Source organism: Protopterus annectens, chromosome 5.part0, assembly GCF_019279795.1.
Source record: "Protopterus annectens isolate FY-2018-M chromosome 5.part0, PAN1.0, whole genome shotgun sequence".
Lineage (NCBI taxonomy): Eukaryota > Metazoa > Chordata > Ceratodontiformes > Protopteridae > Protopterus > Protopterus annectens.
The window spans coordinates 873,884,670-873,911,423 of NC_056735.1; the positions used below are offsets into that span (position 1 = coordinate 873,884,670).

A 26,754-nucleotide genomic window follows, 5' to 3' on the forward strand; every position below is an offset into this window, starting at 1 on the left:
TACAACACCCTTCCCACATATAGTGGTGGCATACCTGGTGAGGGTATGTTGGCAACCAAGATCAGGCTCATACTGGCCTGTGCCACATGCTGAGAGATCCATTCTATGTTCCCTATCATGTAGTCCAGGGAGGTATGTCTCAGGTCAGCCATACTGGCATGGTCAATGAGTGAGTCATATGTGTCCATGCCTCTGACTGACCTGTATGCATGTGTTCTGTGGTGGACCATAGTGCCCCTGAGGCATATCACTGTGACCTTCACCAGATACAGCCTGTTGAGCGGGACCCCAGTGCAGCACCCAAGACAGGTACCTGACACGTCTGTAGCAGGTGTGTTGTGTAGCCCTACAGGCTGTGAGTGTGTGGCACAGGGGATGTGTGTGCCATGTGTGGCATGTGCTCAGTTCCGACGGAACATATGCCTGTGTGCCAGCTGCGGAGGTGTGTGATGCTCAGGCAGGATGCTATTCTGAGTCCCCACGTATGCCCCAGTGTGTTCAGCATGCTGTCAGTGCGTGTCAATGTCTGACTTGTATTGTAGTCACTGTAATATATTTTATTTATTTATTTATTTATCCTACATTTGTTGACCGGGATAGTCCGACTGGATGCATGTCCATTTCCAGGGGAGGCCCGGGGAGAAAAGCTACAAGGGTAAGCAGATACAGAATTACATAATACCAGCATTACATATTACAAATTATTATTATTTACAGAGATTACATAAGTAAGCAAGTTAAACATGTTCCACAGGTTAATGTTAGTCCTGAGCACAAGTCAGGATTAAATTAAATTACACAGTAAACTGGTTAACAGATTTTACACATTCGAGTTAGCCAGGCTTGATACATTGACATAGCCAGTTAAGTGACAAATGTTGTTTGAGTCTAGTGTTAAATTGACCTAAGGTGGAAAGTAAGGTAATATCAGCTGGAAGTGAGTTCCAGGATCTACTTACAGAGTTTGCAAAGAGAGAATCACCGGCTGTGTTATTAAATTTGCTAGTCTGAATTAGTAGTTTGTTAGAGGATTGAAGCGGTCTAGGATTGTTATAGGGGGTGATAATATTTGAAGTGCAGGAGTATTGTCCGGATTATAGAGGATTTTATAGGCCATAATCAGTTGGTTATACTGTATTAGGCTGGGTATTTCAAGCCAACCAAGCTGATTTAGATTGATGCAATGATGTGTCCTAAAAGGCAGCCCAGTGGCAAACCTGGCAATGTGGTTGTAGCACATTGAGTGTTTGTTAAGGACAGTCTTGTTCATATTCGAGAGTAGAGGGGATGCATACAGAAGTGCTGAAAGAAGGTGTGAGCGAGCTATGGCACCTTTAGCTGGAGGGGTTAGGAAGGCTTTTATTCTGTAAAGTGACCCTAGTTTTCTATTGATGACTTTGATAATTTGGTTAACATGTAGGTCACATTTGAGATTATTTTCTATGATGACACCTAATAGATTAGTAGATGGGTCAGGGGAGATTAATGTGCCATCCGTTGATGTTATGGTAAAGGTGAAAGCGGAAGACCTATGTGTTGGTGAAATAACAGCAGTTTAGTTTATTTCGGATTTAGGATCAGACGATGTTCAGAAAGCCAGTTTTCTATTGTATTAAAGGTGGTCTGGGTAGCTGACCATAACTCTACTGGAGATGTGGCTGAGCAGATCAGAGTAGAGTCTTCAGCATATTGGATACAGCTGACTTTTGGGATGACAGTATAAAGGTCGTTAATGAAGATGGAGAATAGCAAGGGCCCTAGTATAGAGCCTTGTGGTACTCTGAGGGTGTTAGGTAGAAGGTTAGAGAGTTTGTTCTGCCAGAGGCCAGCCTGCTGTCGACCATGCAGGTAGGATTGAAACCATTGGAAGGCTCCAGTATCTAGACAGAATGTTTGCAGGGTGTGGATTACAAGTTGGTGATCAACCATATCGTATGCCTTGGAAAGATCCAAAAAGAGGGCTGAGGATATATAATTAGTGTTGCAAGTATGGTTTATGGTGTTAGTAAAGGCTAGGAGGCCTGAAGTAGTGCTGTAATGAGGATGGAAGCCATGCTGAGTGTCTGCCATAAGGCAATTTTGGATTTGGTGGTGCATGAATTGTGTATGAATAACGTTTCCATAATCCTTGCAAGTGGAGAGAGTATAGCTATTGGCCTATAATTGGAGAATTCAGTAGAGCTGCCTCCTTTGTGAAGTGGGATTACATAGGATATTTTCCAGATGGTGGGAAATTTAGATTCTACCATGGTTCGTTTGATTAGTTTTGAGATGGGGTAAGCAATAGCATCATCTGATTTTGATAGGTACTCGGCAGGGAGTTGATCAGCAGAAAGTGTAGTGGGTTTCACTGTTTCAATCAAGGTACGGAGAAGTGAAGTGGTGACTGGTTGGCAGCTGAACGCAAGTAGGTTTCTAGGGGTGCTACTTTCAGGACCAGAGGAGCTAGGAGGTAGATGGCTAGCTAGGGCTTGAAATGTCTCAGTAAAGAATTGGTCAAAACTATCAGAAACATCTTCAGGGGTTTTATCAATAGTAGCAGCAGGGATTGGGGTTGAAGTTTGTCCAGGATGTAGTATATATGACATGTCACCTGACAGGGTATGGCATTACTGGGTTCAGAGAGCCCAGTCCCCAGATTGGCTGTGTGGTGGCATCCCACACATGTGTTGTACGTTCCTGGCCAAGGGTGATGGCTGACTGCATACATGTGGCAGCTGTGACTTTGCCACATGACTCACATAAACCACAACTGGACCATAGAGGTGATTCACAGGTTACCTTTGCACATGCTACCCTAGTAGTGTGATTGCCATGGTGAGTACCAACACATAGGGCCAATGGGGAACAACATACTGAAGGTGTGTATGTGTGGGTGTACCGCTACTGTTTCATAGCACTGGCATATATGACTGCACACATGGGTAAATGCCAGGTAAGACATGTGCAATGTGTCACAGACAATGTACATGCGTACAGGACAGACAGTGACGTTCTGTCATGTGTAAAGTTGACATACGTATCGTACGCTATGCAGATGTCACTAGGAGTCTACAGAAGCACTGTAACTCTGCATTGCAGGTGTAAGCAGTGTTCCAGGGAACCCCAAGCGAACATGCATGCAAACAAAGCTACAGTAAATAGGGCTGGAAGTAGTGCATTGTACAACAAAGAAGGGGTAACAATAACAGTAAGTAACAATGCAAATATGTAGGCACTATCAACATGTACACAGGAATACACAGCGCAGTGCCCATGGTAGAACTGATATTATGTCATAGTTATTTGTGATTTGGATTACATTGGTACTGCACACATATCTACATGCGCAAACATCCACATTGCATAGTCATTGTGGGCAACTTGACACCATTACTGTACATGTCCACCATTGCATATCACTACTTGCGTTAGCTTTCCCCCTGTGCTACCCATGTATGCGGCTATCTGTTGACAACCTTACCACCGGCATGCAATTATGTGCAGCTGTTACACTTTGGTATGTACTATGGGTGCAGATAACAATTCAGGACATTCATACAGTTACTGCAGCAGGCATGCTGGGATATACACACAGTCATAGCAGCACACTGTACTGTTACCAACATGATACTACTAATATACTTCTATGTAGTCACCCTGTGCATCAGCAACATGTTTACCTGTTCCCGCAATGATGTTGGAGATTGCAGGAGGTGGCACAGTGTCATCATATGCACAGGGTGTGGATTAGGTATGCCTGAGTCAGCCACTGATACCACCAATTGACATGTGTGTGTATATGTGTGTTGGTGAGGGGCAGCAGTACAGGGTGGGGCAGTGTTGGTGCAGTGTGTGCATGTATGTGGTCGCCCTAGGTGTTAACATTTTGCATGTGTGTATGCATGCACACAGTTCCACCTCATGGCTGCCATATACAGGGGTTTGTGGACAGCCACAGACTGCACCTGGCAGGTCATACAGATCAGTGTCTGTGGGCACGGACACGGTACCTGTGCCTGGCAGGGGTGCTATGGACCATATCCAGTACTAAGCCAGACTGGGTACTGTCATCAGAAGCGGGAGTGTGTTGACTGGACACAGGTCCCTGTCGGGACTGTTCAGAGCCACGTGCACGTGGTCTCCAGGGGTGATCCGATGACAGCACAGACCCAGCATTGCTAGGGCTGCTGCTGCCACTATGGGGGCGTGCGCGAGCCTGTTGTCATCCGCGCTGACTGCCAGCTGCTGCTGTTGCCGGCATACGGCCACGTCGACATCGCAAACACCCACCATTGCCCTGACTCATGGACATTTGGTTGTGGAACTGCTGTAATATGTCCCCACAACGTCTGTCTATGACATCGGTGAAATTATGGATAGCATCCGCAATGTCACGCATACTGTCTGTCATGGCTGTGTGACATGCTCTCAGCTCCCTCAGACCCTGTCTGGTGTACCTTTCCATATGCGACTGTGCCTGCATGACAGTCCGAAACATAGCTGAGGTTGACAGACCTCTTTGGGCATGTCGGCCAGAGGCAGTACGCCCACGGATGCTCCCACGAGAACCCATGGGCAACTGTCTGTGTGGTACCATCGGAGGACCCTGCCCATGGCTGCTGTGTGGGGACGCATGTGCCACAGGTACCACATTACCCTGGTCTATGCCCACTGTATCCTGTCCATCACCTAGGGACAATGGTGACAAAGGATGTACTGGCAGGATGACTGTGTGCAATGATGGGGTTGACAGCTGTGTACTGTCAATTGGCTGACCAATGGCGGACCCTGACACACCTTCCTATACCATTACACAAATATCATCATTACCAGTACCCGTGGCACAAGATTCAGGTTCCCTGCTGCAGGTCACCAGAGCAGCACCAGAACCTGTGGGAGGAAAACAGGAAACACAGTTTACAGTCTCCAGACATTGTTACCAGTGATGCACTTCTGCACACATGCACACATGCACACATGGACACATGCACACATGCACACATGGACACAGGCACACATGCACACATGGACACAGGCACACATGCAGACATGCACACGTGGACACATGCACACAGGCATACATGTACACATGCTCACAGGCACACATGTACACATGCAGACATACACACATGGACACATGCACACGTGGACACATGCACACGTGGACAAATGCACACATGCACACATGCACAAGTGGACAAATGCACACATGGACACATGCACACATTGACACATGTACACGTGGTCACATGTACACATGGACACATGCACACATGCACACGTGGTCACATGTACACATGCACACATGCACACGTGGACACAGGCACACATACACACAAGCACACATGCACACCTGGACACAGGCACACATGCACACATGCACACGTGGACACAGGCACACCTGCACACATGCACACATGCACACATGGGCACAGGCACACCTGCACACATGCACACATGCACACCTCGCAGTATACACACAGAGCACTACTGAGTTACACTACTGTTACTAGCATTATCAGGACTATTATAGGTTATGTTAAACACACTCACCAGCATGGATGGCCTGCCTTGCTGTAACCCCAGAGGGACCTGCAGAAATGATGAGATTAATGTCAGTGGGCACAAGTGTGCCATTAATATTGCATATGATACAGTGTACAGAACAGTCAAGTGTACATATGGCATATTACCTGCATGCTCCATGTCGTGCTGCTGTGTGGAACCAGCCTCCATCATAATACAGGTGTACTACTGTTGCTGTTCCGGGGCTGGAGCCACAACACTTAGGAGTAGCCCCTCCAGTCTGGTGAGGGGGGGGTGTGTGGCCACCCCACCTCCTGTGGCAACCTGTTGCCTGTGGATATCTGATGCATGCTGACGGACACTTTGGATTAAATCACTGCAGTGATGTCGTACCTGCTCATATGTCCTGTTATGCGTGCCAATATCATTTACCCTACGGACAAGGTCTTGCCACAGTGCAGCCCTCTCCTGCTGATTCTGACTGGTGCGGGAAAACAGGATGTCATACTCCCGCACCAGGCTCTGGTGGATCTCCTCGTCTTCCGCTACAGAGTAGGCAGGATTACGCTGACGCGCCATCTCCCTGGAAGAGAACACAAACAGGATATCAGCAGACTATGTCAGCAATATATGGCACACATATTATACATGATACTCATGTGTAGTGATATACTACTACTCCCATATGTTGCATGTGTGTGTGTCATGCTGGATACACAGGTACATGGCCAGATATCAGTGCTCAGCCAACACATGTGCAACAATACCTGCCACATTCCACACAACATAGTAGCATGCCCCATCGGTCAGCACAAACTGACAGGTCCAATGCACGACCTCACTCTGGGGGTTCATCCCAAGGTACTGTATGTGGGACGCCATCCACTACTGTGATGTGGACAGAAGTTACTCGGCCTGGATATACATATCCCACCACCACCACCAACACAGTAGACTACTTTGATATGTATGTGATTAGACAGTTATTCACTTGCTGGGACTGAGATGGTATCCATGCAGCACACTGGGCCAGTGGAAGCCACAACCCATACTGCTGACCCCTTTGCAAATGCTTACCATGGACATGCCACAGATTGCATGGAACTTGCACACACATTTCTAACCCAGACCCTATGCACAAAGGTTAGGCATCCTGTCCGGTGGACCCCAGACAGAAGCAGATTGTATAACAATAGCAGGAGGCTACTGCAGGATAGAGCACATTCACATTAAGGGAAGGCATCTGTAGTCAGCACTGGTACTACGCTACAGTCCATCATAACAATGGCCACGGCCTACTCTGGGAGGGAAATGGCCACAAACACTATGGATGACCACAAGGCCTTCTTCAGTTATGTTACACATATGGACCACATGCCTCAGATATGCTCTGTGTTAATACACACCTACTTAACATTCACCAAACACACTGATATTGGCAACAGTCTTGCAGACAGGTTCGGTGCACGTATCCCCCCTCCTTCTCCCCCACCAGTTGAAATATTTATCACAGCTGTATGTAACCTCCCTATCATCTCACATGTCCAGGTGAGGGACGCCCTCAGCAGAGCAGAACACACAGCATCACTGTGACCTCATGGTATCCCTGGATGTGTGCTACCTGCACTCCGAGAGGACATACAACCGCATATAACACTGATAATTTATCTTGGTCGTACTACAGTATATGTACCTGGATGGTGGCATACAGTGACAGTGGTCCCACACCACTAAGGAGGCACCTCGACTGACCCTGGGAACTACCACATCATATGCATAACCGGCCTGGTCTGCTACGCTATGGAATTATGCAGTATGGGATGCATATGCAGTGATATCAGGTACCTGCAGACACTTGTTCCCAGCCAGTGTGCTTTTGTGATGGGATGATCCTGCCTTTTTAACCTGGCTTTCAAAGCAGTCACTACAGCCATTGCTGGGGGCAATGCACAGACAACTGCTGCCAGGATCATGGCCTAAGACTGATTGACATGTAATGTATGGTCATCCCCTTTTGGTGGAACTACGTACACACAACATATCACATGGACATACCTATAGATACAGACCTATGACACATTTGGAGGGTTCACAGTATGCACACTATTAACCTGCTACTTTGCATTACCTGTGTTTGTCGCAGCTGGTTGCATTACCACTGCTTCTGCTTGCTGCTGCTACTGTCACTGCTGACAGCTTAGGGTCACAGAGTCACAGTGTATAATTTTTTTTTTATGTTTTCTCTCTCTCTCTCTCTCTCTCTCTCTCTCACTTTTCTCTCTCCCTCTGTCTGCTTCCAGACAGTGCAATGAATGTATTGCATGTGTGGAGTGTTTGTACTGGATGCTTTTGTGGGTATCTGCATAGGTCCATGTGATGGCCTCTGCACCAATTGTAAGCCAGCATTTGCTAATTGCATACAGCCAGTTGTGTACTGATTGCAGTTCTCACTGTGATTTCAGGTCAGTGCTATAAAAGGATATGTGGGATAGGCGTTGCCCTTTCAGAATGTAAGGGCGGGGACCATGCTGGTATGCTGTGGACAGTGTTCTGTGAGTGTAAAGGTTAGTATCTCTCTCATGATTCAGGCTGTGTTGTAGATTCACATTTCTCCATTCCTCTCTCATGTTCCCTGTAGTAAGTGTGTATGAACAATGACTCCTACAACTATATATAGATATATATTTATATATATATATATATATGTACATATACATGCATTTATATATGTACTTTAACTGACATTATTACCTACAAGCTACCAACTAGCATGGCTGTTTGTGTTCACACACTACTATTATGGGAATCCAGTAGTTTTGACAGTAATTCTACATGACATGCTTTGGGTACTACACATCCTATATTCCCTTTACATTCATCCCTACTATTACATATTATATTTATTTTAGCACAATGTTCTTGTTTGAGAGTCATGGCTTAGTGGTAGGTCATACAGACTAGTGTTTCCAAGGTCCTGGGTTCAGGACTGACAGTGGGATTTTATTTTGCTTTTGAACTGAGTACAAGACCTGTAAATCAAAGTGACTAAGGCACTTTTAAGCAGTTGTAACTGGGTTAGTGCTGGTTTGCGCGGAGCTCACGCATGCACACTGGCAGTTTGCTCTGCGCACACACCCGCTTACAACCACTTAACAGTGCTTACTCTGGCGCACACCCTCGCTATTTTCTTTGAAAGAAATGAAAATGGGGAGACGGGAAAGTGGTGAAAAAGGGGTCACAAAGAGGGTAAGACAGTAGGGAAACAAGCTTGGGATTTGCAGGAGGGATGTAGGTAAGACCCATAGTTGCCCATTTCTTCATCAGCAACAGCTGTGCATATGTATGTAATTTGGTGTGACATTTGAAACCTTCCACCCCTGAGAGAAGTGTCAGGACAACAATAATACTTGTTGTACAGCCAATTGTAATTGATAGATTCCATGTCCAGCAGACGTGTGCAGAATGGGCAGCTATGTATGGGGCGTAATTTTTTTGTGGGTACAGAGTGCCCTTTTTTTTTTTTTTTTTTTTCAGGTGAGAGTGGTATGTCAGGTGAAGGAAGTCGGTACAGCTGGGGAGGTAGGTTGGGTAGGTAAACAGACAAGACAAACAAGACGCATACAGGGGCAGTGTATGACACGTGTGGGGAGGTTACACAATTGACGGGGACGGAGGTTTGGATATCCATAGCCCATGAGCCCACAGATGGCAACAGTGGAACTGATATCCCCACCCATAGGCAGTTGCCACTGTTCCTTCACTGCCCAGGAAGGGGCTGTGCTGGGGGCTGTGTAGGCCGGGCAACAGGCATGCCCGTTAGTTGTGCCACCCATGCCTCAAGCTGGCGTAGGGGCTCGAGAACAGAGTCCAGAATCTCCCTACACACCACAGTCCGGATGCTACGGAGGGTGAGTGGTGGTTCTCTTCCGGCCACACTTGCAGAGGGGGGGTGAGCCCCATCCCCTGCAGCGCTTCCACCTGCAGGTGGCACAAGGCCACCGGAGGAGGGTCCAGACTCGGCACTAGTGCCAGGTGCACTCGCCAGCTGAGGTGGGAGAGGTGGGTCCACTGGAACCCACCTTCCCTGTCGTCCTATGTTTTGCATTATGTCATGACAGTTTGAGTTAGTGACATATAATACCATTCACAATTAGCTGTAACAGCATGCATTAGTATTCCCATTAACCAAACACCCAGATATTCACACCATTGAACAGCGTGCATAATACATGCATAATTTGAACAGCAATACACAGTCCAACAACATGCAGGGTTAATTGATGGCAATAGGCCATCAGGTTTGGATGTATGAACAGGGCAGATGCATCAACGGACATGCAAATATATATGACCCAACAGGACAAACATCCAGGGGTGTTAATTGTGATTGCACATACCATTTTCACGTGGAATGGGTTATATGTGGTTATAGGGTGGGGTGAAGAAAATAATATTAACACCTTCAAATACCAATACATATGCTGTACATTTCTAATAGCTACAGATATATACACACTACTGTTCTAACTACAGTTTCCTATATGATAACTATTTTAACTTGGTGATAGGACTGTTACTGCAACATCAATATACATTTTATTGTTCTTCATACACATTCATATCTAGCTTTGTTCAGCTACATCATCCTGCTACATTTGCTTTATATAGCTGTAGACAAGTGTGGATGTTTGGTATATCAGACAATCATCCTATCTGCATATTGCAGATTGAGAGCAACATATCCAGATTTTGGGATACACATTCCAGATGCAGCAACACTTTGAACAGATTTTGCTGTTTGGTTTTGATTCTCACATGCATTTCATTCTGTCTTAACTGCAGTATACTTTATTCAGGGGTTATTACTACTGTATTGCTGGATTCATGACACTTTCTCACACTCTCTCACTTGCTTTCATTTTACTATTCAGGATGGTACTTACTTCTAGGCTTTATTGACATGTTTTACCTGTAGTTATTACAATCCTTTCCAGCAGTCTCACTTCTGTCATGCTTCAGTATTTCAACAGGGATATATTTCACACATGTGATTTCATCATCTTCTGCAGCTATACTTTTCAGCCTGCTGCAGGTTGTGTACTATTTTCTTACAGATGGGGGATTTTTATTTCAGAATTTATGTCAGACATTTTCATTTTTCGGTTTAACTTACAGAAACACACTTAAACACACTTTTGTAATCAAGCAATACTTGCAGACACTTTCACACTGTTACTTGCACATTTTATTCCTTAGTGACTACACTGCACTCTTTTACTGACTGTCATACTTTTATATTTCTTTACAGTTACTGGTAGTGGATTACTGACCTGCCTGGTGGCGCAACTGCACCAGCCTATTGCCATAGGCTCTGCGGTTCGCAGAACGGACACCTGCAGCTGTAATATAAATGAAGTAATATTGGAATACACATCTCCATAATATCAGCTAGTTTAATTTCTTACATACATAATTAAATGTAACTTACTCAGTAGTGGGGTATTGGGCATTTGCCGGGCCTCCTGGATCCAAAGGTTCAGTTGGTCCTGCTTGCATCTCTTCAGGTCCGCATGGTGGTGACGGACATGCTCACCAGTCCTTGGAATCCCTGTGGCACTGGTGAGATCATGAGCCAACCGGTCCCACGCCTCAGCCCTGTATGCTCCCCAGAGAACCTGGCCCTGCATGAGTTGGGCCTCATGATTGTGGACTAGGAGCCAGACCATGCATCTGGACTCCTCAATGCCCCACCTCTGTGCTCGAAAGCAACTACCTTCTCCTACTCCTGTCATTCTGCCTGCAGTTCAGTTCTACAATCATTTATGCTGTGTATTCCAGCCTATGTGGCTTATATAGTCCATTTTTCCCCGCACATATCTGTGATTGGCCATTTTGGAATTGTATCAACTTCAGTAAACCTGCACATTCATGCTCCAGTTTGTATTCATTCATATCTATTAGCTATTATTGCATTTCTAGGTACTGCTGTCATGGCTTAGTGGTTTGGTACCTTGACTATGGTGTACAGTATCCTGGGTTCGAACCTGGCCACTGCTTTTTATTTTTCATGACTGTCTAGACATGCTGAGGAGTGTGTCTGTGTAAAGGCAGTTTTGATACGGCTTGCTCAACGTTGCCCGTCGGTTAGCTTGTTTGCGCGGTGCGCAGCTCCGCGCAATCGGGGTACGCTGGTTTAAGCCTCATTTGGCTATCGGCACGCATATTACGCTCAGCTGAGCTAGGGGAACTTAAATTCAGTGTGTTAAACCACTGCTCAGCTACAGGCACTCATTTTGCACCAGTTAAACCACTGCTCACGTACGGGCAGATGCACTCACCCTGTTAAACTGTAGCTCAGCTATGGGCACATCTGGCATTTTTTATTCTTTTGTGACCTCACATTTCTTCAATATAAATGGGCTATTTCATTACATTTTACATAAAATGTGGTTTTATGTGTACATATTTGTCAGGGACTTGTTTCGTGCTTATTTTGCTAAAAATAAAAATTGGTGTTGTGGGGGCTCGAACCATGACTGCCTGCTCTTCAGCCAACATCTCTACCACTACACTATTGCTTCCTGGCTTACTTCACATATTTAGTTCTTATATGCTTTCCCACTGACTGCTAACTGTAGCTGCGCTACGGGCACACCCGCGCAAACGAGTGCACTCACGGTTAAACTTTTTTACAATTTAAAAAAAATATATAACATGTTTATTTATATGTTTTCTGTTCATAGTCTGTGGGGGCATGTGTTGTGTTGTGTTTATTCACATTTCCGTGGACTCTGTCGTGAGTGTTTACTTTGAGCACTTTTCCTCTTCTGGGGGCGTGTCTGCTTACAGGGCTCGGCCTACGGACACGGCCCCTACTGTCTTACACGGACTGTGTTAGCCTTAGGTGTGATTCAGCATGCTCTCATGAATATGCAAAGCATGCTGACATCACTCCATTTAACTGCAGCCTCCGTGTATGAGTTATAACTCTTACACGGAGGCTTCGTGAATCCTGCCCAATGTATTTGTAAAATGTATAACATATATAAAATATATGAATACATTTTAAAACCGCATAATACCCTGCCAGAACATTTAATGGAAGTGACATAGCTTTCAGGTAGTAAATCATTTGAAATGTTGATTAAATAGAAATAATTAACAATACATATAAAACACGAAGAACACAAACTGTATAAACTCAGAAAGAACAGTACGGTGCACAGGTAAACAGAATCCAAATTTATTAAGTGCTTTCATAAGTATTTAACACCAATACTTCATCAGAATAACAAAGTATTAAAAAATGCACATTTAAATACACTAAAAACACTTCTGTCATACACCACTAGCAAAATGATTGGTCAGTTAATTAAGTTAAAAACATTCATTGTTAAACTGGTAAAGGCAACAACAACCCCAGTAATAATAAAAAATGTAGACTAATGTGACAAATTCACTACATCAAGTAAAAACATAATCCAGTAGAGTAAACATGAAATAACATGAAATGAAAATAAAAATTGTATCGGGTCTATATTAAAATCTCAAAGTCTGACAATATCGAATACGATATTGTCGACACAATAATGCCGAACGCACACTACATCAAATGTTTAAACAGAAAATATCTGTAGGGGGAGATTTCCATTTACTTCAATGTAGTGCGTTCTCGGAGTTGGTATATTTAAGTAGAAGGGTGTGGGGGGTGCAGGGGGGCTTGCCCTCTGCCTACACACTATTTAGTTTTTTTTTTAATTTAGTATTTTTTTTGTTTCGATGGTTTAAGACTTCGATCACTAAAGTTCGATCTTTAGTGATTTGAAGTTTTAAACCTTTGAGATTATAATATAGACCCATTGTATCATATGTAAAACAATGAATTAATTATATTCATACCAATGTTTTGCACAACTTAAATTCACATATGAAAATCAGCCTTTAGTTTCAAGAGACTAGAGATGGAGACCATTTTATTCAGCTCTGGTGGGTGTGTGGCATTACATCTAAGTTGCCATATTAATTCCCTATATTCAAGGAATAAATCTGTAGGGCCTCCTTTCCCTCTGTTACCAACCTGCTCAATGGCACTAAGTTTAAACTGATGGTTAGGAAATTCAATTATATGTTTTGATAATGCATTGTTATTACTACCTCTCCTTATATCGTATAGATGTTGGTATATCTGTTTATTAAGACTATTGATAGTTTTACCTATATAGAAATGTCGGCATTGTTGACAAATCGCCACATAAACCAGGCACATACTACCACAATTTAACCTCGGTTTTAAGGTCACCTTACCATACCATTGAATATAAAAGGATTCATTTTCCAAAATGTAAGGGCATTGTGTGCAATGCCCACACTTCCTCATCCATCTTTTTGTCTTCCCCCACTACATTCATTTCCAGTAAGCTTTTAAAAGACAAATCCTTTTTATAAACTACTAGTGGTTTATTCCCAAGTTTGTTGATATATTTTTGTTCACTGCCAACCAACACCCAATTATTATTGATCATTTGTTTTATCCTACCATAAAGGGGGTTGTATGAAAGTACCATGGTGTTGACAAAGGATCTATTTACCAATGCATTATGTTCATCACCCACGACTGTAAACCTCTTTACATCATGTGCCTTCTCCAATAATGGGAAGAAATGTCCGTCCAACCTCTTTTGGACGACTTCATCCAAAATAGGTTCAATAAACTGTGCAGGGTAGCCTCTTCTACGCAACATTTCTTTTAAAGTGTTAACCTCATTCAGAAACATGTTGTAATCACTAACTGTTCTAGCCAACCTAACCCCTTGCCCTTTAACTAAAAATCTCTTTTGGTGGATAGGATGACCACTATCAAAATGTAACAGGACATTGGAGTAGGTTGGCTTTCTATAGAGTGTAGCAATAATGGTGTGCTTATCTGTCCTTGTGAATGGTTATGTCTAGAAAGTGGATTCTCTCATCATTTGTTTCCATGGTAAATTTTAAAAAAGTAGTACTAGAATTTAAAAATACAAAAAATTGCTGCCTATACATCATAAGATCCTTCCCAAAAAATAAGGATGTCATCAAGGTAGCGCCCATAGAACTTACAGCGCTTAAACAGTTCAGAGTTAAACACTACAGTTGTTTCCCATTCAGCTAGTGCCACATTAGCAAATAAGGGGGCACAGGCTGCCCTCATAGTGACACCAGATTTTTGTCTGAAAAATTGGCTCTCAAAAGTGATAAAATTGTTCTTAAGAATAAGATCCATTATAGTTTTAAACATTAACACTCTAGAATGACCAAAATTAGTATTTCTACAGAGAAAATCATAGAACATCATATTGCTTTCATCATGGGGGATTACAGTAAATAGATCTTTAACATCGATGGTGACCAAAATTAAATGCTCAGAGTACAAACAATTGTGTATTTTTTTGAGGCAGTTCCAAGAATCTTTTAAAATATGTGAACAATTTTTTAAGATAAGTTTAAGGTGAGAATCTATAAATTTAGCCAGGGTAAAAGTATTGAATGCCTTTGCATCCACAATGGGTCTAAGGGAAGGAGAATTAATAATGGACTTGTGGATTTTAGGTATTCCAAAGATCATGGGGGTGCGGGGGTTCTCTTGTTACAAAAAATGTAACTCAATAATGGTGATCTGATTGTCTAATAAAAGATCAATATGATATCAATATTTCTGTAGGCAATATTAAGTTGATTAATTGATATCTCTTCATACGTGTCACTGTATAAATGTAGCAACATCTTTTCAATGTAAGCCCCTTGGTCCATAACCACAAGTCCACTCCCCTTATCCGCTTTCATAATTTTTATGCTTTTATTCTTAGTAATGTTGTTTAATAAGTCCTCATCATCACATGTTAAATTAGATTTATACAAATTACTGTAAGATGTATAAGTCTGTCTATCTGGTTAACACATACATTTTCAAATACTTGTAAAATAGGGTTCAGAGGCGGATTAAAAATACTGGCTTTTTTACATAACCCTGTTTGTTCACCTTGTACCTCATTTTCAAAATATAAGATTTAACTTCCTAACAAATAGTTTAAGTTCAATTGATAAATCCTCAGTCCTATGTTTTCTAACAGGTACAAAATTCAAACCTTTCTGAAGCAAGTCGGCCCATTGTGTAGTGAAGTCAACTGTACTAATGTTGTCAAAAAACTTAATAGGGATAGCAATGACTATGAATGAGGCAACGCTTACCCATTACCCACCAATAATGTTATACAAACAATGGAGGGGACAACCAGGATATTGAAGAAGTTAAACTTGACATTATTGCTCATAACAACAATAGTGGACAGGCAGCCCCTTTAGAGGCACCCTTGAGAAGGTCAGAATGTTTACAGAACCAAAAGCAACAGAATTACAGCGGGGGGTGACAGAACAATGGGTAGAGAATGGACAATGTGAATTATTCAGTCCCCTACCCATGCAGGAGTACACCCTACTGGGGGAGAGGAGCAGTGACTAGGTGGTAACTAATGAATTTAATGATGGATGCACCATTGTGACTAATAATTATGGTGATTTTAAAATATACAACTTTAGTACAGTTGACATCACTACACAATGGGCCGACTTGTTTAAGAAAGGCTTGAATTTTGTACCTGTGTTTTACATAGGTAAAACTGAAAGGAAACTTATCCACAGAATCTATGAACATGAGTATGCTACTAAAAAGAAAAATCTAAATAATGCTTTGGCCAGACATATTCAGGACAATGTTGAGCACAACTTTAGGTTTATGGCTATAGACCATGCAGATATTAAAGACAAAAGACCATGGGGGCATATTTAGAACTAAAATAATTAAAATGGCAGATTTGCCTGCAGGCTGATAAGTGGCCAGGCATTAATGAAGGAACTTCATTACCCCGATGTTAAAGTTGAAAGCCCTCTAAAGAAATAAAATTGTAGAAGAAGTATAATATATAGCGTACAATTCAGTGCCTTTTCAACATCTGGCATGAGTTTTAGTGGACTCACTGTTAAGTGTTGATTCATATTTGCTTACAATATACAGCAACGGTAAAGGAATTTTTAATGTTGATGTTTTACCCAATTCTATTGCAGTCTTGATATGTTGTTACTTTTTTACATATTTATATATTTTCACATATTCACTGTTAGGCATAGAAACTGATGGGTTAATTTTATTCAAGTTTTCACCCAATCAGATGAAATAGAGCATTATTTAAGTGTCTGACTAGTATTACTTTGTTGTCTGATGAAGTTTACACTGTTTAAACGAAAGTGCTTACATGTTTTATTTTATTTTACAATAAATTTAAGTTTTTATTTGTGACGGAATACTGGTATTGCTTTCAGTTTTGAAGACATTTGTACTACCTTCCATTTCTTCATTTCGTTTTTGGTTGTGTTTCAATGTTCTTCAGCTCCTAAGTTGCCTCCATCAGACTGGGATACATTTTCACAGGGACTGATTAAGGTTATAATGGCTCTTAAGCCTTCTTCTGGTGTTTCTGCTCCCTCCATTACTACTTGTCATGTTAGGGTTCAAGAAAAGCAGTTTTCAGAGGATGGGTCTTCATCTGATGAGGATTTCTTGGCATATTCAACTCAGATTGCATTTCCTTTAGAATATGCTTCTCCTGCGGAAGAATCTAATGGTGCAGATTCTCCAGTGTAAGAAATATCTTCTGGGGAAACTATTAACAAGATGACAGATTGTTTTTAAAATGGGACTGCTCTCAGGTTTCTGAGGTGCAAAAAAGATATTATGAACTTTTACAAATGGAATCTCCTTCTCATTCTGCTGTGCCACCTGTATCACCAGCATTTTGGGATGCTTTTTACTCTGCTTCTAAGGCCCCTGATTATCAGGTTTATTCACCTAAAAGGCCTGACAGATTTTATAAAGTGCTTGACGATTGTAGATTTCTTTATAAATGCTATTCAGCTGGTCTTGCTGTGGTATCCATTACTTCAGACAAAGCTTCTAGGTTATTACCATCCTCTATGCTTATTCCTTCAGATAAGGAGAGAAAATTTATAGAAAGACTTGGGAAGAAGGTTTACACTTCTGCTACTTTACCTTTCTGTGCCATTAACTATCAAACACATGTCTCCATATATTATTTGACTCTTCTTTCTCAGGCCTCTCAAGATCTTTCAGAGGTTCCACATTCTTTTTTTTTTTCAATAATTTTTATTTATTCTTTTCATTGATCATACATAATAGAACAGGTAGAGGTAAGACCTCTTCACAGTAAGCAGTCGTTATAAATTGAGGGTAGTACAAACAGAAATAATACAATCAGTCAATACTATTTACACTATATACATAGATGCTTTCAACATTCAAGAAAAGAATTGTTACATTTCAGTGAGAATTATTGTGATTGCGAGTATATCTTAGAAAAAGGAGGGAGAGGGAAAAGAAGAAAATTTCTTGAGCTATGAATATAGTTTAGTATGGGATCTCTTATTTGTAATTAAGTCTGATATATTGTCATGAGCTAGGCAAGAATGATATTGAAGATTTTTTCCCATAATTTACTGTGTTTGATGTTTTTATTACCCTTGTCGATTAAAATTTTATGGGCTAAAAGATGTTTGGTCGCCATTAACTTAAAATTCTCCCAGGATATGTTATTTAGGTTAAGCTAATTGGTTGCTATATAGAGTTTCAGTAAGAGAAAAATATTGATCATAGTAATTGCTTGAGTTTTAGAAGTGTCGTTTGGTAGGATATGTAGAAGAGTGAATTTCCAGGTGAGTGTGGATGTTTGATATCCCATTTTTTTGTATTTGGACTTTAAGGGAGTTCCAAAGTTTAAATACACATTTACAGCTCCAGAATAAATGGAGAATATCAGCCATTTGAATTTTACAGTGAGGACAAAGAGGGAATTCGTAGAGTTCAATTTATGTAAGATAGCGGGTATGAAATATGCGTTGTTATAGATCATCAGTTTGGTAAATGCTAATTTCTTAAGAAGTATGGATTTATTTGTTAAGTTGATAGCTTGGTTTAGTTGAAGGGTATTGATGGATGGACTGTTCTTTCTCTAATAGTCTGAGACAAGCAAATCTTTTTGGAATTTAATGTCTTTGATTAGTTTATATGTATTAGTGATATATTTTTTAGTTGAGAGGATGGTCTTCCATAATGAGTTACATATTGTTATATCATTGTTGCTTATGTTGCAGTTTTCTAAATAGCTGGTATATAATTCTTTAATTTGCCTTAAAATCACTAGATAGGATTTAGGGAGGTTCAAATGATTCCTTATTTCTTGTATAGAACTGTTGATGTATGGGTATATATCTTGGATGGTTATATTAATTAATTTAGGAAAGAGATTCAGGTTTAGAGACTGATTGTTAATTTTAAGGTTGGGATTTTTGTGTAAGGGTTGTAGCATCATCATAGCTTGAGTCAGATTTAGATACTTGAAGAGTTTTTGAGTTAGTGAGATGGAGTGTTTAAGGGGTTCTAATATTTTGCATGGTTTTATTAAACTTGTATTTAGAAATGGTAAGGCTTTGGGGTTGATATCCAAGCTTTGGATATGTCTTTGGTATATTATTATCCACATCGGGGACCAGTCTTTATTCTTTGGGTTGTATTCAGCTATTCGCAGTACTCTATTAGCGTTCGTAATTAGGTAATATGTCTCGGAATTGGGAAGGTCTAGACCACCTTTGCTTTTTGGGGTTGAAAGTTTGGTGTATGAGATTCTGTTTTTTTTTTTTGGCTCCCATATAAATTTTGCGAGCAGAGTGTGAGTTTGTCTAAAAAATGTATTGGGTATGTTTAATTGAGTAGTCATGAATATATAAAGTAATCTGGGTAATACATTCATTTTAATTACTGAGACTTTTACCAGGAAAGGTAGTTTTAGATTTTTCCATCTATTAAGGTCTAAAATAATATTTTGCCATTTTTGAGTTATATTATTTAAGCAAAAATCTTTATTGTTTGTTGTGAAAGTGATGCCTAAGTAGTTGATTATCTCTTTTGTTTTTGTTTTTCCTATTAGTGGTAAGAGCGAGAATGGTTTAGGGGTTTTTAAAGGAAATATGCTATTTTTTTTAAGATTTAATTTGTAGTTTGATATCTTTGAGAAGTATTCTATAGCCGATAGTATTTTGTTTACATCTGAGATTGGTGTGATACAATAGATATTCAAATCATCTGCAAAGGCTGAGAGGAAGATTTTGGTGTTAAATAGTATTGGGGGTTATGGTAAAGATTCTGTTTCATATTTAAGAAGAGTGGTTTAAGATATAAGTTAAAGAGTATAGGAGATAGATGGCATCCTTGACGGGTTCCATTTTTAATTGAAATTCTGTTAGACCAAGTTTTGTTGATATATAAAGATGTATAAGGCTTGTTGTATATAATTTGCAGGATCTGGATAAATTTTTGTGGAATATTAAAATAGGGTAATGTTTGGAGTAGAAAATCTATATTCATTCTATCAAAGGCTTTATGAGCATCAATAATTAGAGCATATATGTTTAGGTTATACTGATTAGCCTGGGATATTAGAGTATTAAGAGTTAATATGTTATCACTTGTTTGTCTGGGTGTTGTGAAATCAGATTGTTCAGGGGAGATAATTTTATCTAGTAATTTTTTCAGTCTATTTGCAAGTATAGATGTTAGTATTTTGGTATCAATGTTTAATAGTGAGATGGGTCTGTAGCTATCTGGGTTGTTTGAGACAGCTTGATCTTTGAGTATAAAAATATTTTTAGATGCATTAAAGTATAGGTCATTAATTTTACTGTTTATTATATAGTTCAGTATATGGAATAGAATTTGAGCTAAGATAGGGGAGAAGGTTTTGTAGAATTCAACTGTGATACCTTCTGGGCCTGGGGCTTTATGTGATTTCATTTGGTGGATAGTTGTGGTTATTTCACTGATAGAGATAGGTTCGGTTAGCCTTTCTTGTTTTGAATCTAGTTTCAGGAAGTCGAGTCTTTGAAGGAAACTTGTTCTTTCTTATTTGGAGGCTATTGATGTTTGGTCTCCATATGTCTGTGAATATATTCGTTCGAAGATTTTACTAATATCTTCAATATTCGTGTAATGGATATTTTCATAGAGTATTTTGGATATTTGGGAGGCGGGTTTAGTTTGAGTTATGATTCTGGCCAGTGTTCGCGATGGTATTTGTATTTCGTTAGCATAGTTAGCTAGCATTTTTGTTTCATAAAAGGATAGTTTGCTGTCATGTAATAGGTATAGGTCTTTTTGAAGTTTCAAGATTTCAGATTAAGTTTGGGTATTATAATTTGTTAATAGGTCATTCTCAAGCTTTTGAATTTTGGCTTCTAAGTTCTGTTTTTCTTTAAGATTAATTTTTGTATAGTAGGATGCTTTTTTAACATGTATTCCCCTAATTTGGGCTTTGGTTGCCTCCCATTCGATATCCACCGATAGTTGGGGGTTAAGAACGTTAGATAAGGTTTATTTGAGTAAGGTTAGAATGTCATTTATTATTTCCTTTTTGGAAAGGAGGTTGGGGTTCAATGACCAATTGTAACCTTTTTTCATTGCGTTATTCATTGTGATTCCATTGAAGTTTAAAGTGATTTTGAAGTGGTCCAAGAGGTATCTAGTGTGTACGGTCATTTTCAGGGCTAGTTTGATAAATAAGTCTGAGATTAAAAAAAAATCTAGTTTCAACCACATTTTGTGGCATTGGGAGTAAAATGTGAATCTGTTGGATTTATTTATACTATCTCCATACTTAAAGGGGTCATATAACTTGTAATCCTGAATAAGTTCTCTTAGTGCTAGGTGAGCTTGTTTATTAGGTATTATATTTGTACTTGTCTTGTCTTTGTCAGGATTTATATATGTGTTCCAGTCTCCACCTAGGATCATGTAATAATCTTAGAATTTATTTAAGATAGGGTATAATGAGGCGAAAAAAATGTGTTGGTTTTTACAAGGGGCGTAAACATTAAGGATGAGAAGGGGTTTAGGAAGATTTGGAGTTAGGATAGTTACATAGCACCATTTTCCCTCTTTGTCCACTTTTTATCTTGGAACTATTTTTTAATTATTATAGCTACCCCTGCACTATTAGATTTGCCTGCAGAAGCTATGATATCACTTATACATTTTTTCTCTTTAATTTCTGACCATTGTTCAAGTGTTAAATGAGTTTCCTGGGCCAATATGAAGCTCGATTTCACTTTCAGGATGAGGTGTAGGAAAAGTTTTCTTTTCTTCTTATAGGTTCATTGGTTCATAGGCTGGTACTAGGCTATTGGCCCTAGGGCCTATGCAAGCCTAGCCATAACCATTCCCTGGATATTTCTTCCCACAATATTTACTTCTCTGGGCCCCTGTCTAGCAGGGCGACTGACATGATCCCCGGGGTGAATTTCCTATCTCCCATCCAATCATCAAGGTTCCTTTTGAAGAGGGCCAATGAGGTGCTATGCTTGATATGTATAGGCAGTCTATTCCAGAGTATGGGGAGTCTCTGGGTCAGGAACCTATCCCTCCAGCATGTTTTGTTCATTGTGATCACAAGGTTTAGATCCCTGGAGTGTGTGGCTCTGAGGGATTGGGATTTCTTTAAGTGGGGCATGTCCAACAGCTCAGGGTTTGACATGGCCTTGTATGTTAAGCAGAGATTGCCTCTAAGTAGACGATATGCCACAGAGTATAGCTGGAGTTTTTTTAGACAGTCAACATATGGCATCTGCTTTAGGCCTGTGATTCTTTTAGTGAGGTATTTCTGTGGCCTTTCCAGCTGTTGCAGATGTCTTGTGAGGTACATATCAAACGGGGCATTATATGGGTCTAATGAGGGATGAGTACAGTGGGACAATGACCTCCTTTTTTTCTGGATGAAAAGCCCTTAGTGATGAGGTGTGCCACATGGGATTTCCTGACTGTTGTGGCGATGTGGCTATCAAAAGTGAGACCACTGTCCACCTGTGTCCCTAAGTCTCTCATCACACTTTTGATGTTTAGCATCCTGCCACCTATGTGGTAATTCATGGGTACATGTTTTTTTTCCAAAGGAGATAACTATACATTTCTTGGCATTAAGCTTGAGCCCATGGCTTTGGCACCAGGCATCTGTTTCTGTAAAGCCTTTTTGTAGAATAACCACATCATTTGGAGATTCAATAATGACTCCTAGTTTGCAGTCATCTGCAAACTTTGTTAGCCAGAGTCCCTTAATGTTGGCCTGTACTTCAGAGAAGTAGATGCCAAACAAGAGTGGTCCCAGGACTGAACCTTGAGGTACTCCACTTGTCACTTGTCTGGAGCTGGATTTGGAGTCGGCTGCTTTTATAGTCTGGGTTCTGGCAGTAAGCCAGTTGGCAACCCATCTAGTGACGTAGGGATTTATGCCCAGCTTAGTAAGTTTATCTATGATTCCAGAGTGAAGGATGGTGTTGAAGGCCTTGGCGAGGTCCAGATAGGCTGTGTGGACCCCTTACCCTCGTCCACAGCTCTGGAGACTGATTTGAAGAAGTCAGTCAGATTCAGGAGACAAGATCGGCCCTTCACAAACCCAAACTGGGTGGGGTCCAGTGTTTTTTTTTTTTTTCTGGAGCCCTTTGATATTCCATGAGTCAAATTCCCACATTTATGTAATTGGGTTGTTTGTGGACTAAGTCTAGAGTGATTGTTTGAGATGTTGATTTCTGTTCATGTATTGATAAAATAAAATTAAGAAAGCATCCTTTTATTCCCGTCCCCAGTCACTTCCTAACCACCACCCCTTTGGACCAGGAATAATGCAGGGAGTAAGTCGTTATTAGTTTTACAGATCTGTAGTACAGTATAGTAATTATGAAATGGGTTATCATATTTAGGTAAGTAATGGAAACTAGTATCCCTGCGAAGATTTTCTCTACATATACAAAGCTTAACAAACTAATTCCCTACAAAGCACCACTAAAGTATCCCTAACCTCCTCAATAGTTTTGTATCTGTCTAACAGAATATTCAAAGTGTACATTCTATGTGATTATCAATAGTTGAGAGGTGTGATTTGAAAAGGTCTTATAGTAGAACCATTATATCAAGTAAAGGTCCATTAAACAAGGTTTTTAGTATAAATGTACAAATAAGTGTTAGTATAATATAAAAATATACTAGAAGATATCAATTAGTAGAACTATTAGTTATATCCTTTAACTATTTTCACTAACGAAGTAGTGTATAAAAAAAACTAGGATTATTTTATGTGTTCTTTTTTGTTTTCTGTTCTTCTCTGCCTCCTTTCCATTAGTGTTATTTCCTTTCCCTTCATGCTATAAATAGGACTGTACATCCATAGTATTCTATCTGTTGTCTGTGATGTTCAGCTGAGTTATTCTATTTGTGGAATTCAGCCTATAGGTATAAGAAAAATATCACTATATTAAATATCTGGGACCAATAGTAAGCAGGACAAGCCTCAAATCCCCCTCCCAAAATGAGGGACAACACCAAAACAAAGGGGTATAAAGGTCCAAAATCAGGTAAAATATTTAAATATCACTAGAGCATTTAAAAGTTGATGGCACAACCGACACTGTACTAACATGCATTCTCTGAACAAGAAGACACATGATGCTCCAACATCTGGCATTACAGACAGACAGACAACAATCCCCATACAAATCTATGCAGTACCTTTTGTTCTGAAGACCAAGGTTGACTATGCCACTGGGGCACAAGCAGAGTTATCAATGCATCTATTGCAAAACCATCTTTGAAATGCAAAATCAAACAACACAATCCTATTTACTTGTAAGTCAATATGCCAAACATTGTCTACTTTACGGATTGCAACCTGCATCTGTTGCCATGTGCAACAACAATCTGCCTGGTAGAACATCAAACTGCATTCACATTTATTATTCCAGTTTCCTATCAACTCATTTCATAGTCAGCAACTTTCGGCTTGTCATGTCACATCATGCATTTTGAATGTCTCCTGTATTGATACTAATAATCACCTCAAAGGCTTTATACATGATTAAGCAGTGACTTAAAAATATGTTGTACCAAGTGAGTACATAGTATTTCTTGTACATTTTTGCCTGTATTTAAGGGAGGCATTTATAGTTTGTGCTACTGGTATCATTACACTGGGTAATTGCAGATGGTTTGTGTTTTTTATTTTATTTTAAATGGAGACAGATCTCTGTGTACTTTTTTGTATATAGATAGTTAACTTGCATTAACATCAAACCTGTAGTTTACCTGACTGACATTCTTTCCTACCCCTTTTTACTATTACCTTAATTTCTTACACTCCGCTTACTTTATTCTGACCAATTAAGCTACTTCCTAGGCTACCTTTAGCCTATGCATGGCTACCCTTACCCTACCTTCTTCTCCCAGCTCTCTCTCCTCCTCTCCTTGTCACCTCTCCTTCTCCTTTCTCTCCTTACTGTCTACTGCTTCATCTCTTCTTCCTAAAATTCTCTACCACTCCTTACTTTCCTCTTCTCTTGTACTCTATTGTTATTTATTCTTTTCATGATACCATTAAAAATAGCCTTGAACTATAATAATGGCGTCCTTCAACTGACTATGTATTTTTCTTTGTCTTCCTGAATTTACTATGTAACCAGTCCTTTTTGGACACTTTCTTTTGTTTTTGAATTTTGTTTACATATATGACTTCATGTATATTGTGCTTTTTATGTGTGTGGAGCTTTTCTCCCCGGGCCTCTACTGAAAATGGACATATATCCAGCTAGACTAGCCCGGTCAACAAATGTAAAATAAAAATAATAAAATAAAAATAAAAAATAGATTCAGTGTCTAACCACCAATGTTTTAATGGTAGCAAGTTTGAACTCATTTAAGTACCTGCTGTACAGGTATTTTTTGTAGTGGGAGTTTTAATCTAATAACATGAACACTCAGACTTAGCAATCATGTAGCCCAGTTTGATACCTATTACTGTCTATAATATACACTGTCTAATCCTACAACAGTCAGCTCTGGATGACAGCCAATAACATTGCATTAAAAAAAAGAAAAAAAAAGTCAATCAAAGTGAAGAGCTCTGCTTGATTTCTTAATAATTAGACAGAGTATCATTTGTATCTCTGAGAGATGTTAATGCAACCAAGAATGTAAAAATCAGCTTTCACATTGCAGTATGTTTCAACAGAATGTGTTTGGGCCATTCAAGTTTGACTTTATTTAGACCCTATTTAAATTGTTTTCTGTATCTGTAGTCATAACCTTTTCTTTTTTTTTTAAGTCTTACAGTTTTTCTTTTTTATAGTTTATAGGAAGTGTTCATACAGGCTTACTTTTTAGCATTGTGTCTATTTAACTAGGTGGCTTCTGAAACATGAAAGCACCAATGATGTTACCCGTTTTATGAGAGCTCTTCTGTTTCACCTCCACAGCGATGTACTTTGTTTAGCTGAAAAATCAACAGAACCAGGGAACCTTTTGCTATGAGGTAACAACGCTACCGCTGCAGTATTGCACCATCCAGTTTGTACAGCATCATAAACAATGACAAGCAGTATTTTTAAAGTGGGATACAAAATGAACTGCATGTGTGTTCTAGTTTTTAGTAGAGTACACGTAGTGCATACTTTTTGCACACTTTCTTTGAAACAATTACATTTTTTTTATTACTGCTGTTAGAAAAGGCTAAGTACTGGCTTAGGGTTTAATGGGGTCAAGGGCTGTAGCATAATTTTAAAAAATTACACTTAGTGATAAATCAACAGTCTAAAACATTTCCCCCCCACCCTTTGTTTGCGTTTTTGCAGTCAGAGCACTCGTCGCTCATGTCATGTGTAGAGGAGCATTCTAACAGTTGAGTAAGCGTAGAGGGATGGTCAAAGCCCGCTGGATATCCCGGAAGTGTCACATTTTGAAGAACCTGGTGTGGAGCATGGAGGGATATTTTTGGTTCCTGTCACGGGAAAATGAAAAGGAGGAGGCAGGTCTAGCTGTTATTGGTCAGCCTCATGGTGTTTGTACTGATACATCAGAACTACCAACCTGTTGGTATAGGCCTAAAAAAGTCCAAGAACACAACAGAAAGCAGAAAACAGTCTTGGAGGGCTGAAAGGTGATCGATCGTTCATCCAATGTTCATACATCACTCCAGTGAGTATATTTAGTGATCTAATGTTGGATTTTTCTTGAAAACAGCTAGGAAGGTTTCTCTGGCTTCTTTTTGGTTAGTGATCGTATATTTAATTCCTTCTGAGTGAAAAATTGGTGTGTTAGGGTACTTCATTTGA

The 26,754-nt window shown here is 40.1% G+C and overlaps 1 pseudogene; it reads left to right on the forward strand.

Moving 5' to 3' along the window:
* LOC122802243 overlaps positions 1-25,954 on the forward strand; it is an 87,929-nt pseudogene extending 61,975 nt beyond the window's left edge.
* Positions 25,955-26,754: the final 800 nt, after the last annotated feature.